The 16,547-nt window shown below is 46.8% G+C and overlaps 1 pseudogene; it reads left to right on the top strand.

Annotated features, from left to right (window-relative positions):
• The first annotated feature begins 4,753 nt into the window (after positions 1-4,753).
• LOC142920161 (uncharacterized) lies at positions 4,754-16,518 on the top strand (annotated as a pseudogene).
• Positions 16,519-16,547: the final 29 nt, after the last annotated feature.

The following is a 16,547-nucleotide window of genomic DNA, read 5'->3' as shown; positions in this document are numbered from 1 at the left end:
ACAACGTTTCTATGGCAACATTAATGTTGAAGATGTGAGGCCTTACAGGAATATTTATGACATTTGCCCTCTCATTGCGTGCCATGACAGTGCTGTTTGCACAGTCACACATAGTCACTGTAAGATTATTTTCTTGGTCGTGTTTTTGTTTTTTTGCTTGTTGTGGTTGCACCCGATTCAAGAGCCGAATGGCTCACGGGACTCTAACCAAAATAAATCAAACTGAAAATCAAAAAACTGAAACCGCGTGATGAATTTGGGAAAGTTTTTCACTGCATCTCCAAATATATATAAAAGGCAAAGTTGTGATTGTGTGTGTTGTCTGTTCAAAATGTTTAGCGTACTTCCCGACATGCAACAAACTGGAAATTTACCATGTGGGTACTTTCCAGACTGTACACCGTGCAAACATTATACAAATACACTTTTGTGTTTTTTGGGGGGGGGGGAGGGGAGCTCAATAATTGATAGATTTTTTGCACGGCAAGTGAGCTGTGACGTCAAATCTGTCACGTGACCCTCGCATGTGGAAGCGTCACGCATTGTAGTGTAGCGGTTAGCGTTGTCTGTGTGTGTGTCTGTGTGTGTGTGTCTGTGTGTGTGTGTCCGGCAAAACAACCCCCTACCTCCTCGCGGTGCCGGACGGGCAACTCTGTCGTGGACAGTGCTGTGGGGGGAGATCCAATTTTGATTGGCTCCTCCCCTCATGGCATATGTGTCCACCACAGGGGCTAAACGGGGGCTCTGGACGGGTGCGAGGGGCTGGTAACCCCTCCACCTTCAATTAATTACCACGAAACCACGAATTAAACTGAAATATGTAACTAATAAGCTTGTGCCGGAGGCCCCGGGGGGCCAGGCGTCTATGACGTCTCCTGGCCAAACCCCAAATGGCGGAGCCAGGAGATTGAATACCTACCCTCGGGGCTACTCCAGAAACAACGAAAAGCCACTACGGGTGGCCACGTGGAATGTTCGAACGCTCACTGCAGAGGAGAGGCTGCCACTCCTCTGTCGGGAGCTGGACCGGTACCGCCTGGATCTATGCGGCATTCAGGAGGTCCGGTGGACCGGCTCTGGCTCCTGCCACCATGAGGGGTGGACAGTCCTCTACTCGGGGCAGCAGACTGCCAAACAACAGGTTGTGGGTCTTCTTTTGAACAAAAGAATGAAGAGGGCGTGGGAGCGTGGCGGTGAGGTGTGGGAAGCTGTAAGCCCCAGGCTACTTTGGGCTCGCCTTCCCATCAACCGGAGGCGAGGAATGGTGGTCGTGGTTACTTATGCCCCCACCGAAGATGAACATCCGTGGAGGGATGCAGGCAAAGCCGATGAGTCAGATGCCTTCTATGACCTCCTGTCACAGGTGCTGGCTAAAGTGGCCCCTCGGGATAGAGTCATCATGTTGGGTGACTTCAATGCCCGAGTTGGTCATGATACTGGCACCTGGTCTGGAGTGATTGGAGGGCATGGGCCAGATCAGCTCAATAACAACGGTAGGAGGCTGCTAGATTTTTGTGCAGCCCATGGGCTTGTAATTACCAACACGCTGTTCCGGCATCGGCGCATCCACACAACATCATGGATGCATGCCGGGTCCAAGCAAGAACATCTGCTGGACTACATAGTGACGGACCAGCGAATGCGAGCCCATGTCCTTGACACCAGGACCTACCGTGGAGCTGATCTGCCCTCTGACCATCGACTAGTCATCTGTAAGATGCGCCTGCCATTCTTCCACTCCGGTGGTGGGTGTACACCCTGGACCCCATTCCAACATAAAGTGGCCTGGTCTCAGTTATCTGATGAAAGTTGCAAGCGAGAATTTCATCATCGCTTGCGGCTGGGATTGGCATCGTCCCCGACTCCTCCTGATGTCGAGGGTAAATGGGCGAGGTTTAGGACTGTGACTCATGCAGCTGCAATGGCTGCTTTGGGTACGCGGTCCAGACCTCCCCAGAGACCCTGGCTGACAGAGGAGGTGTTTAGGATGGTTGAGAAAAAGCGACAGGCCCACTGTCATCGGCTACAGAATCCCACGTCAGAGAATGAGGAGGCTTACCGCAGCCTTCGCTCGGAGGTTCGGAGAGCCGTGAGGCGCTGCAAGGATGGGTGGTGGTCGCGGGTTGCTGAGGAGATGGAGTCTGCCTCAGTGGCCCGTGATCACAAATCTCTATTTAACTCCATCAAAAAAGTAACCTGCAGCGCCACACCTATTACCATCATTAGGGGAAAAAACGGTGATCCAATCTCCGACCCCCAGGAACAGGTTCGCAGATTTGCTGAGCATTTCTGTGAGGTCCTGGGGGAGGGAAAATCCTTCAGCCAGGAAAACATCGTGGCACAAAGTGAGGATGACCCTGCTGAGGCTGCGGTGCCTCAAATATTGGAAGAAGTCACCCCCTGTGAGTGGCTGGCTGCGGTGCCATCTGCTGAGGAAGTATTGAAGGCGATCAGGAGTCTGAGACCAGGAAAGGCAGCGGGCAGAGATGATTTCTCAAACGAAATGCTGAGGGAGGGTGGCGTTTGTGCACAGACTGCCCTCTATGACATCATAACAACAGTCTGGACCACTGGACGGGTTCCGCAGGATTGGAAGGATGCCCTGGTGGTCCCCCTTTTTAAGAAGGGTGACCGCACAGACTGTAACAACTACAGGGGCATCTCACTCCTCAGTGTGCTGGGAAAGGTCCTGGTAAGGATTATTCAGCATCGCCTTGCCAGGCACGCTGAGGAGAGGCTTGCGGAGCCCCAATGCGGTTTCAGGAAAGGGCGGTCCTGCACAGATGCCATATTTTCTGTCCGTCTGCTACAGCAGAGGTGTAGGGAATTCCAACAAGACCTACATCTCTGCTTTATTGACCTGGTCAAGGCCTATGATACTATCAGTAGGCCTGGGCTCTGGGTCGTTCTTCGTGCTTTTGGAGTACCTGACCCTCTGCTCACAATCATTAAGGACCTTCATGATGGTGAGCGGGCCCGGGTAAAACTGCGTGGCCGGGAGTCAGAGCCATTCCCTGTACACCTTGGGGTGCGACAGGGATGTCCTCTAGCTCCTACATTATTTAACATCTATTTTGACCACGTAGTTCGTGAAGCCTTCAATAGCTGTACCGGGGGAATCTCCATATGGTACAGATATAATGGGAGGCTAATCGATGCCCGGGTGCGGTCAAGGGATGGCTCCCTGTTGCTCAACCACGTTATGTATGCTGATGATTTTGTAATAGCTGCTCAGTCAGAGGAGGAGTTGGAGACGCTGCTGCTGAGACTGGAGCGTGCCACTAAGAGGTGGGGCCTTACCATCAGCCCCACCAAAACTAAGCACCTGCCTGGGTATTTTGTACCATCGGACACTCCACCCCCACAACTCCCAATCGGTGATGGGGCAGTTGTGGAGAGAGTGGAGAGTTTCCCATACCTGGGCAGTGTACTTATGACTGGCTCCAGTTTAACAGCAGAGGTCTCACTCCGAATCAGTCGAGCGGCAATATCTTTTCATCGGTTGCGTAACGCTGTGTGGAAGCTACCTGGTCTGTCGCTCCGCACTAAGCTTCAGGTCTTCTCGGCCACGGTCATTCCCTCCCTTCTCTACGCTTGCGAAACGTGGACCCCCCTAATGGAACATCTTCGCCGGTTAGAAACATTTAGGCTGGCCTGCCTACGATCCATCCTGGGTTTAACCAGACTGGATTGTGTGAGGAGCTCACAAATCCTTGAAAGATCTGGGCAGGGTCCCATCGGTGAGCTCCTCCGGCAGGCAAGGCTGCGATGGCTGGGTCATGTAGCCCGCATGCACAGCCACCGCATGCCGAAACAGCTTTTGTTTGGCCGGATTGAGGGGGCTAGGCAGGCGCGGCACGGGCTAGAGAAGAGATGGAGTGATGTGGTACAGGAGGACGTGGAGCTGAGTGGACTCGCCGATGACTGGTACCAGCGGTGCCAAGATCGGCCTCTGTGGAGGAGGCTCGTGAAGGATGCTACTGGGCAGTTGGAGGCAGTCGCCCTCCAACAACAACGGAGGGCGGAGGAGCGACGCTCAGAACAACGAGCGAAGCGCCGGGTGGCGAAAGCACAGCAGGTTGGCACAGTAGGGGGCACAGGTGGTGCATCAGCCAGTCATCTCAGTCAGTCGACCCATGGCACCTGGGTCTGCCCCGTGACCTCCTGCCAGCGGGCGTTCGACACTTCACGTGGCCTCAGGGTGCACATAGCCTGGCACAAGCGTCGTGGTGACGTCACCGCCACTTAGTGGCGAATGGCGGTTGTTGTTGTTGTCTGTGTGTGTCTGTGTGTGTGTATCTGTGTCTGTGTGTGTGTCTGTTTGTGTGTGTGTCTGTGTGTGTGTATCTGTGTGTGTCTGTGTGTGTGTCTGTGTGTGTGTGTGTGGAAGCGTAATGCATTGTAGTGTATCGGTTAGCGCTACGCTACGAACCCGGCGACCCGAGTTTGATTCCTGTTCACGGCCACCACCGGTGATGATTATTTGAACCGCTTCTGGGCCTCCCCTAGGTCGAATCAGCCTCAAACGAGTAACTGTTGTGGTGTGAACATCGCCACTGGGGAGACAAAGGCGACCGGACGTGGGGATCCAAGTCCCGGGCGAAGCCGGGTAGTACAGCTAGTCATGAATATATGAATGAATATAGACGTGTAAGTCACGTGTGACTGTATATATTAATTCCTCCATGGCTCGATACTGACGTGTAGATGGTGTGGATATTCTTATTTTCTGTCTGCAGCTGAGGCTGGTCTGATGGAGCAAAGGCCCTCAGCACAGCAGCTCGGTACGACAAGTCAACAATGCGACCGGCGTGCATACAGCACGGATCGGACTGGAAATTTGACACAGCACCAGAGAACTCACACAGGAGAGAAACCCTTTAAGTGCACTGTGTGTGACAAAGCATTTGCATGGCCATCAGTTCTTGAGACCCACCAGAGAACACACACGGGAGAGAAACCCTTCAGGTGCACTGTGTGTGGGAAGGCATTTTCACAGTCATCTGCTCTTAAAGTACACCAGAGAACACACACGGGAGAGAAACCTTTCAAGTGCAGTGTGTGTGGGAAGGCATTTTCAGATTCATCTACTCTTCAAAGACACCAGAGAATACACACGGTAGAGAAACCCTTCAAGTGCAGTGTGTGTGGGAAGGCATTTTCAGATTCATCTCATCTTCAGAGACACCAGAGAACACACACGGGCGAGAAACCCTTCAAGTGCAGTGTGTGTGGGAAGACATTTTCAGATTCATTTGCTCTTAAAACACACCACAGAACACACACGGGAGAGAAACCCTTCAAGTGCAGTGTGTGTGGGTAGGCATTTTCAGATTCATCTCATCTTCAAAGACACCAGAGAACACACACGGGCGAGAAACCCTTCAAGTGCAGTGTGTGTGGGAAGACATTTTCAGATTCATTTGCTCTTAAAACACACCAGAGAACACACACGGGAGAGAAACCCTTCAGGTGCAGTGTGTGTGGGAAGACATTTTCAGATTCATCTGCTCTTAAAACACACCAGAGAACACACACCGGAGAGAAACCCTTCAAGTGCACTGTGTGTGGGAAGACATTTTCAGATTCATCTACTCTTAAAAAACACCAGAGAACACACACGGGAGAGAACCCCTTCAAGTGCAGTGTGTGTGGGAAGGCATTTTCAGATTCATTTCATCTTCAAAGACACCAGAGAACACACACGGGAGAGAAACCCTTCAAGTGCAGTATGTGTGGGAAGACATTTTCAGATTCATTTGCCCCTGAAACACACCAGAGAACACACACCGGAGAGAAACCCTTCAAGTGCAGTGTGTGTGGAAAGGCATTTTCACAGTCATTTGCTCTTAAAAAACACCAGAGAACACACACGGGAGAGAAACCCTTCAAATGCCCTGTGTGTGGGAAGACTTTTTCAGATTCATCTACTCTTAAAACACACCAGAGAACACACACGGGAGAGAAACCCTTCAGGTGCAGTGTGTGTGGGAGGACATTTTCAGATTCATCTACTCTTAAAAAACACCAGAGAACACACACGGGAGAGAAACCCTTCAAGTGCACTGTGTGTGGGAAGACATTTTCAGATTCATCTACTCTTCAAAGACACCAGAGAACACACACGGGAGAGAAACCCTTCAAGTGCAGTGTGTGTGGGAGGACATTTTCATATTCATCTACTCTTAAAAAACACCAGAGAACACACACGGGAGAGAAACCCTCCAGGTGCAGTGTGTGTCGGAAGACATTTTCAGGTTCATTTGCTCTTAAAACACACCAGAGAACACACACGGGAGAGAAACCCTTCAAGAACAGTGTGTGTGGGAAAGCATTTTCAGATTCGTCTCATCTTCAAAGACACCAGAGAACACACACGGGAGAGAAACCCTTCAAATGCACTGTGTGTGGGAAGACATTTTCAGATTCATCTGCTCTTAAAACACACCAGAGAACACACACGGGAGAGAAACCCTTCAAGTGCAGTGTGTCTGGGAAGGCATTTGCAAATTCATCAAATCTTCAAGTACACCAGAGAACACAAAAGCATCAGAAGATCCACAAGGAGTGGAGTCTGAAATCGGTTTGTGAAAGTCAAAGTGCCGCAATGAGCCCATCCCTCATGAAACACGAACCGGAAGAAAATCCCAGCTTGGACACTTTTAAAGGTATCGAGGTGAAATATGAAGAGGTGATGGTGAAGAGGGAAGAAGTGAAGGTAAAATGTGAAGATGAAGATTCAACTCCAAAATGGGACCTTCACATCGATGGAGGCAACGTGAAGCATGAGGAGAATTCTGACTGAGGCAGAGCGAGGCAACTCCCAGCAGTTTGTGGAAGTGGAGGTGTGGGTGGACTTGCTCCTAGACAATACAAAGTCAAGTGGAGACCCGGTAGATGTGTAAGCTTGAGATGATGTCGCTCCAATAGATGCACCTTTGTCATAGGCCTTTAATGACAAGAACGTGAAGTTGGACACTTTGTGGGCCCGTGGGTTGGGTAGATCTGTAACCAGGAGCGAGAGACAATAAGCTCCCAAGCATTCACTATGTTATAATAATAATTGCATTTACACGGTGCTTCCTTAACCGCCTCAGCAACACGGAGATTTGTGTCGTACCTCGTCTGAAACACTCGAAGAGCATCCCCAAGTAGCAGCTGCCCCTGTGTGGCACAAGGTGGTGGCCCTGCACCAGCCTGCATGTCGACAAGAACCTATCAGTAGGGGGCGATGATTGATGCGTCATCTCAGTTGTGTAGTTTGTAGGTAATCTTGATTCGAAGCTTTCGTGGCTGCAGGAATCCACACTCTTGAGTTCTTTCGGTAAAGTCACCACGTGGGTAGAAACATAACAGATCACGGCGTTTAGATCACAACACAAGCAATCGTCATCAGGTGGGACAACCACAGCAAGAGAAACTGCTGAAGTAGTAGGCGCCTACTCCAGCAGTTTCTTATTATTGCTGCTGTGCTTGTCCCACCTGATGATGATTGCTTGTGTTGCCATCGAAGTGCCGTGATCTATTATTTGTAGCGTAATGTTTAGAATTTGATACATTTTGACCAAGACGCCAGCATGCAACGGCCTACTCATTTTGAATGACGCAACAATAGTACGGTGTACATACACTTTTGATTTAAAGCTTTCGTGACTGCAGGGATTCATATTCTTCGTTCTTTTGGTAAAGCCACGTAGAAGGGAAACAATAAAATAATAAAAATATAAAACAACAGAATTCTCACGACGTTTCGACTGCAGTGAGAATTTTATTGTTTTATATTTTGATTATTTTATTGTTTCCCTTCTACGTGACTTTACCGAAAGAACCAAGAATATGTACATACACTGTTAAGCAGATGGTGCGCATTTTTAAAAATAGCTTCTTGTTCATACGATGTAACCTGATGCAGGATATTTCACTGCAGTAATTAAATTTTGTTAATATGCTTGTCAATAATTAAGAATGAATACTTGTCTGATTGTGTGTGTACATGTAACATTTTTCTATGAGTGTCAAACATTGATTAAGTGTTCAAATCTAGATTAAGTGATGTTAGGACAAAGTGTGTGTGTGTGTTTGGAAGTAACCTGTACAGATCACTCGGGTGAGACCCGTTGTTCTTGTGATACAGGTCAAAGGGTACTTTTGTGTTTCACGAAGTGTCTGCCTCTCGAGCAACTCATCGTCTTTGAAATAGGGAGCACGCTCGGATCATTCATCAGTTACAAGGCATACCACTTGAAAGTTACACGTATAGGAGGAGGTACATTCCCTACAACACGAATTGTAGTTTTGTCTTACGTGTTGACGTAGATTTTGTCTAACTGGGACTAGAAATGCTCTTTGCTGATTAACGTCTGGATGTTCGGACCTATCGGTTGAAGCAAACCCCACTGCTATTGTTGAGACGCTGTGCACCAATAATGGTCCAACACATTGACGGCCTTCAGGCCAGGAAAGTCACAACATTTGCACACGAAGGACGCATTCACGCAAGTACCCCATGCTCCGTTTTGAAGTTTTAAAATGAAACATCTTCGAATTGTGTTGTTTTGAATTAGATGATTTTATTTACTCATTAAAAGCTTGTATCAATTTACATCTGGAAGACTTCATTGAAAAGTACATTTCGTGTGAATTTTCTCTCGTCATTAAGTAAATGGCCTTGCCGGGGGTTAGGTTCAATGTGGACACAAACAGGGTACATACACAGTGTATACACACAGTGTATACACAGTGTACACACACAGTGACACACACAGTGTACACACACAGTGACACACAGTGACACAGTGTACACACACACAGTGTACACACTCAGTGACACACACTGACACAGTGACACAACAACAACCGCCATTCGCCACTAAGTGGCGGTGACGTCACCACGACGCTTGTGCCAGGCACAGTGACACACACACAGTGACACAGTGACACACACAGCGACACACAGTGACACAGTGTATACACAGAGTGTACACACAGTGACAGTGTATACACAGTGTACACACACACACAGTGTACACACACAGTGACAGTGACACAGTGACACACATAGTGTGCACACACAGTGACACACAGTGTACACACACAGTGTACACACAAGTGACACAGTGACATACACAGTGACACAGTGACGTAACAACCGCCATTCGCCACTAAGTGGTGGTGACGTCACCACGACGCTTGTGCCAGGCACAGTGACACACACACAGTGACAGTGACACACACAGCTACACACAGTGACACACAGTGACACACACAGTGTATACACACACAGTGTATACAAACGCAGTGTATACACAGTGACACACAGTGTACACACACACAGTGTACACACACAATGTATATACGTACACACAGTGTACACACACTGTACACACACAGTGTACACACACAGTGACACACAGTGACACACACAGCGACACAGTGTACACACACATAGTGTACACACACACAGTGTACACACACACAGTGTACACACAGTGTATACACAATAATGTCCACGTTGCTGAGCCCACGCACCCAAGGGAGGGAGCAATGGAAAATGAATCTAAATCAACTTAAACTCCAACCCTGTGACGTCACCACTCTGCATTACCTCATCGGCGTGAAACGCCAGGGGGAGGTGTACCTCGCTAGTGACGTCATGTCACCAAGGTATTCACCCCAACCCCGCCCACCGCGCTCTTGAGCGTGACGTCACCTCCGCTTGGGTCACTGTCGATATCGTTCCAGTGGCAATCCTTATTTGGGCAAAGCTACGCCCAGTACTCTTTGGTTCTATTGGGTAAATTCTAGATTTAAAGCTTTCGTGACTGCTAGGATCCATACTCTTTGGTTCTATTGGGTAAAGTCACGTAGGTGAAAATAAAATAAAAAATTAACAAAATCACGACGTTTCGGCCACAACACAAGCGGCCTTCATCAGGTGAAGGGACGAGACTGTCTGGAGGACAGCGCTGGAGTGGAAGAAGCCACGCTTAGATCACGACCTTTAAGCTGTGTGAGAAGAAAAAGACCAAGCGCCTTGACAAAGGAATTAGCATATAATTTGGCATTGAAATGGCTCATTGAAATAGCTAAGTTAAAGTATACACATCCGCAGAGGTACCCCTTGATAAAGGAATTAGCATCGAATTTAGCATTGAAATAGCTGAGTGATTAGCTTGTAACTGGTCACAGAAATAGCTATGTTAAAGTCAGAGCATATACATTCAACGAGGCACCTAGTACTCATCACGCCCAGTGACTGGCGGCTCATTAACATAATGTGTCCGTTAAAGCCGTCGCGAGTTTATTGCGACGGGTTCAGCGCCCACGCCCCTGTCCCTCCACTTATGGGCCGGCCTCATTAACATAATTTATTCAGTTGTAGAGCCGCTCTTGGGAGGGAAGTGACGTCATACTACTTCCTGCTGTCGCGAGGTAACAGGAAGTTGCCGTTTGTGCGCTTGCACTGAAATCCGAGATGAGAAATTCTCAGCGTTGTGGTGGTGGTTGTTGTGGTGGTGGTTGTTGTTGTTGTTGTTTACCAAGGTAGAGCCTCTCTCTCTCGTAGGGATGTCAATTGAGTAGCAACGAGCATGGGAATCGATGTCCAGGTTGGAACTTTACAACGCGGGGCCTAGCCACGCGGGGCCTTGCCTCCTGCCCTTGCCTGATTGCATTTACTTTAATTATCTCGCTTAAGTTCAATTTGTCTTCACCCGGCTCGCCACTTTGTAACTTTGTTTTATTGTAAATATTCACGCAGTTTTTATTTTCGTTCTTTTGTTACCAGGCCAAGCCCGCTTGAGCTGCTATACCGCTCTTGTTATCAGAAGCGACCTGCCCACAACAACACAAGGTGAGGCTTTGTCAACGTGTGTGAATGTTTTGACTTAAAACTTTGGTGACTGCAGGAATTAATATTCTTGGTTCTTTCGGTAAAGTCACGTAGATAGAAAATAAAATTAAAATAACAATAAAATAAAAAATTGAAAATAAAGCAAAAAACCCACGACGTTTCGATCGCAACACAAGTGGTCTTTATCTTATTGAATTTAATCTGTTATTTTTATTTTCTATCTATGTGACTTTACTGAAAGAACCAACAATACGTGTGTCAATGTGTCTATCGGTCAAAGACGCTAAGCGCGTGCCGCTGTTGACTCTGAATGTGTGGAGGGGAACACCTTCACCACGGGGAGAGAGAGAGACACAGACACGGATAGCCTCGGCTATGTTGATTGATCCTCGATTCATTACTTGGTGGAGTGAGGAAGAATTAATGCTGAGCAGATGAAGGTGGCCAGGCATGGTGCTGGTCACACCACCACCTGTTTACTCATGGCAGTGTGTGACAGTGTCAAGTTTGTGTTTGAAGTAAAGTCTGTTTACTCTGTTGAACACGGAGGTTATATCAAAACAATAGTTGATTTTTGTTTTCCTCTGGAACTCTTACTAAGAATGGAAACACGATGTGAACACAGCACACACATGCAGCTGAAGTCGGAACTGTTCATCCCCAGCATTCAAGGACATATGAGCCTGGATTCACACCTGAGTTGCGATTGAACATTAATTTATGCATTTCTGCATAACACAAATAGTATTGTTTTCAACACCCTTTGCTATGTCAGCCGAATTTAGCTTTCATAAATATTCCTTTGTAGTCAGACAGCCGAAATTGTGTGCTCGGAGTTTTGGGTTAACATTCATTTTGCAGATATGAAGGCTTCCAGGTATATTTATGACATTTCCCCTGTCATTGTGATGAATTTGGGAAACGTTTTCACTACATCATGAATATAGTAATAAGTATAGATGTGTAAGTCACGTGTTACTGTGTAATATGCATTCCTCTGTGCCTCGAAACTGACTTGTAAATGGCGTGGATATTATTTTTTTCTCTCTGCAGCTGACGCTTCCTCTGCAGAATTGGTTTCATGGAGCAAAGGCAGCAGCTTGGTACGACAAGTCAACAATGCGACCAGCGTGCATACAGCACGGACCGGACTGAAAACTTGACACAGCACCAGAGAACTCACACAGGAGAGAAACCCTTCCAGTGCACTGTGTGTGAGAAGGCATTTTCACGGTCATCTTCTCTTAAAAAACACGAGAAAACACACACAGGAGAGAAACCCTTCAGGTGCATTCTGTGCGGGATTGCGTTTGCACAGTCATCACATCTTAAAGTACACCAGAGAACACACACAGGAGAGAAACCCTTCAGGTGCATTCTGTGCGGGATTGCGTTTGCACAGTCATCACATCTTAAAGTACACCAGAGAACACACACAGGAGAGAAACCCTTCAAGTGCAGTGTGTGCATGAAGGCGTTTGCACATTCATCTGATCTTGTAAAACACCAGAGAACACACACGGGAGAGAAACCCTTCAAGTGTACTCTGTGCGGGAAGCCGTTTGCAGATTCATCAAATCTTCAAGTACACCAGAGAACACAGAAGCATCAGAAGATCCACAAGGAGTGGAGTCTGAAATCAGCTTGTGAAAGTCAAAGTGCCGCAATGAGCCCATCCCTCCTGAAACAAGAACCGGACAAAAATCCCAGCTTGGACACTTTTAAAGGTATCAAGGTGAAATATGGAGAGGTAAAGGTGAAATGTGAAGAAGTGATGAGCGACGAAGTGAAGGTAAAATGTGAAGATGAAGATTCATCTCCAGAATGGGACCTTTACATTGATGAAGGCAACGTGAAGCAGGAGGAGAATTCTGACTGAGGCAGAGTGAGGCAACTCCCAGCAGTTTGTGGAAGTGGAGGTGTGGGTGGACTTGCTCCTAGACCATACAAAGTCAAGTGGAGACCCGGTAGATGTGTAAGCCAGGGACGATGTCGCTACAATAGATGCACCTTTGTCACAGGCCTTTAATGACAGTAATGTGAAGTTGAGCACTTTGTGGGCCCGTGGGTTGGGTAGATCTCTAACCAGGAGCAAGAGCCAATAAGCTCCCAAGAATTCACTATGTTATAGCAATTGCTTTTACATGGTGCTTGCTTAATCGCCTCAGCAACTCGGAGTTTTGTGTCGTACCTCTTCTGAAACACTCGAAGAGCATCCCCAAGTAGCAGCTGCCCCTGGGTGGCACAAGGTGGTGGCCCTGCACCGGCCTGCATGTGGACAAGAGCCTGTCAGTAGGGGGCGATGATTGATGTGTCATCTCAGTTGTGTAGTTTGTAGGTAATGTTTAGAATTTGCTACAATTTCACTCAGACGCCAGCATGCAATGGCCTACTCGTTTTGAATGACAATAGTATGTTTGACATTCACTGTGAAGCACACTGTGCAAAAAAAAAAATTCAAAGCTTCTTGTTAATACGATGTAACGTGATGCAGTATATTTCACTGCAGTAATCGAATTTTGTTAATATGCCTGTCAATAATTTAGAATGTATACTTGTCTGGTTTTGTGCATACTTGTAACATTTGATCTGTAAGGGTCAAACATTGAATAAGTGATGTTAGGACAAAGTGTGTGTGTCTGTTTGGAAGTAACCTGTACAGAGAACTCGGGTGAGACCCGTTGTTCTTGTGATACAGGTCAAAAGGTACTTTTGTGTTCCACGAAGCATCTGGAGCAACTCATTGTCTTTGAAATAGGTAGCACACTCGGATCATTCATCAGTTACAAGGCATACCACTTAAAAGTTACACGTATAGGAGATACATTCTCTACAACACGAATTGTAGTTTTGTCTTACGTGTTGGCGTAGATTTTGTCTAACTGGGACTAGAAATGCACCTTGCTGATTCACGTCTGGATGTTCGTTACCTATCGGTTGAAGCAAACCCCACTGCTGTTGTTGAGACGCTGTGCACCATTTAATGGTCCAACACATTGACGGCCTTCAGGCCAGGAAAGTCACAACATTTGCACACGAAGGGCGCATTCACGCAAGCACCCCATGCTCCATTTTGAATTTTTAAAATGAAACATCTTTGAATTGTGTTGTGTTTTGAATTAGATTATTTTATTTCTTCATTAAAAGCTTGTATCAATTTACATCTGGAAGACTTCATTGAAAAGGACATTTCGTGTGAATTTTCTCTCGTCATTAAGTAGATGGCCTTGCCGGGGTTCGGTTCAATGCGGACACACACAGTGTACACACACACAGTGTACACACACAGTGTACACACACACAGTGTATACACACAGTGTACACACAGTGTGTACACACAGTGTACACACACACAGTGTACACACACACAGTGTACACACACAATGTACACACACAGTTTATACACAGTGTACACACAGTGTACACACACTGTACACAGACAGTGTACACACAGTGTATACACAGTGTACACACAGTGTACACACACACACAGTGCACACACAGTGTACACACACAGGGTACACACACAGTGTACACACACAGTGTACACACAGTGTACACACACTGTACACATACAGTGTACACACATAGTGTACACACAGGGTACACAGTGTACACACACAGAGTGTACACACACACAGTGTACACACAGTGACACAACAACCGCCATTCGCCACTAAGTGGTGGTGACGTCACCACAACGTTTGTGCCAGGCACAGTGACACACAGTGACACAGTGACACAGTTTATACACATAGTGTACACACACAGTGAAACACAGAGTGTACATACACACAGTGTATACACACATGGACACAGTGTACAAACACACAGTGTACACACACACAGTGTACACACACACACAGTGTATACACAATAATGTCCACGTTGTTGTTGCTGAGCTCACACACCAAAGGGAGGGAGCAATGTAAAATGAATATAAATCAACTTAGTCTTCAACTCTGTGACGTCACCACTCTTAATTACCTCATCGACGTGAAACGCCAGGGTGATGTGAACCTCGCTAGTGACGTCATGTCACCAAGGTATTCAACCCTCCCGCGTCCACCGCCCTCTTGAGCGTGACGTCACCTCCACTTGGGTCACTGCCGATATCGTTCCAGTGACAATCCTTATTTGGGCAAAGCTACGCCCAGTGACTGGTGGCTCATTAACATAATGTGTCCGTTAAAGCCGTCGCGAGTTTATTGCGACGGGTTCAGCGCCCACTCCCCCATCCCTCGACATATGGGCCGGCCTTATTAACATAATTTATTCATAATCTTAGTTTTTTCGGTAAAGTCACGTTGACTTTACCGAAAAAACTAAGAATATGAATTACTGCAGTCACGAAAGCTTTAAATCAAAATATAATTTATTCAGTTACAGAGCCGCTCGTGGGAGGGAAGTGACGTCATACTACTTCCTGCTGTCGCGAGGTAACAGGAAGCTGCCGTGTGCGCACTTGCACTGAAATCCAGGGTGAGAAATTCTCATCGTTGTGGTGGTGGTGGTGGTTGTTGTTGTTGTTGTTTACCAAGGTAGAGCCTCTCTCTCTCGTAGGGATGTCAGTTGAGTAGCAGCGAGCATGGGAATCGATGTCCAGGTTGGAACTTTACAACGCGGGGCCTAGCCACGCGGGGCCTTGCCTCCTGCCCTCGCCTGATTGCATTCACTTTAATTATCTCTCTTAAGTTTAATTTGTCTTCACCCGGCTCGCCACTTTGTAACTTTGTTTTATTGTAAATATTCACGCAGTTTTTATTTTCTTTTGTTAGCAGGCCAAGCCCGCTTGAGCTGCTATACCGCTCTTGTTATCAGAAGCGACCTGCCCACAACAACACAAGGTGAGGCTTTGTCAACGTGTGTGAATGTTTTGACTTAAAACTTTGGTGACTGCAGGAATTAATATTCTTGGTTCTTTCGGTAAAGTCGCGTAGATAGAAAATAAAATAACAAAAATAAATGAAAAATATTTTTTTTTAAATAAAGTAATAAACCCACGACGTTTCGATCGCAACACAAATGGTCTTTATCTTATTAAATTTAATCTGTTATTTTTATTTTCTATCTACGTGACTTTACTGAAAGAACCAACAATACGTGTGTCAATGTATCTATCGATCAAAGACGCTAAGCGCGTGCCGCTGTTGACTCTGAATGTGTGGAGGGGAACACCTTCACCACGGGGAGAGAGACAGAGACACGGATAGCCTCGGCTATGTTGATGATCCTCGATTCATTACTTGGTGAAGTGAGGAAGAATTAATGCTGAGCAGATGAAGGTGGCCAGGCATGGTTCTGGTCACACCACCACCTGTTTACTCATGGCAGTGTGTGACAGTGTCAAGTTTGTGTTTGCAGTAAAGTCTATTAACTCTGTTGAACATGGAGGTTATATCAAAACAATAGTTTATTTTCCTCTGGAACTCTTTGTAAGAATGGAAACAGGAGGTGAACACAGCACACACATGCAGCTGAATTCGGAACTGTTCATCCCAGCATTCAAGGACATCTGAGCCTGGATTCACATCTCTTAAGTTGCGATTGAACATTAATTTATGCATAACACAAATAGTATTGTTTTCAACACCCTTTGCTATGTCAGCTGAATTTAGCTCTCATAAATATTCCTTTTGTAACCACAGCCGAAATTGTTTGCTTAGAGTTTTGGGTTAACATTCATCTTGAAGAT

Source organism: Petromyzon marinus, unplaced genomic scaffold (assembly GCF_048934315.1).
Source record: "Petromyzon marinus isolate PM22_M1 ecotype Great Lakes invasive population unplaced genomic scaffold, UKy_Petmar_22M1.pri1.0 PM_G_Scaffold_7, whole genome shotgun sequence".
Classification (NCBI taxonomy): Eukaryota; Metazoa; Chordata; class Hyperoartia; order Petromyzontiformes; family Petromyzontidae; genus Petromyzon; species Petromyzon marinus.
This window is presented reverse-complemented; position numbering and strand designations above follow the sequence as displayed.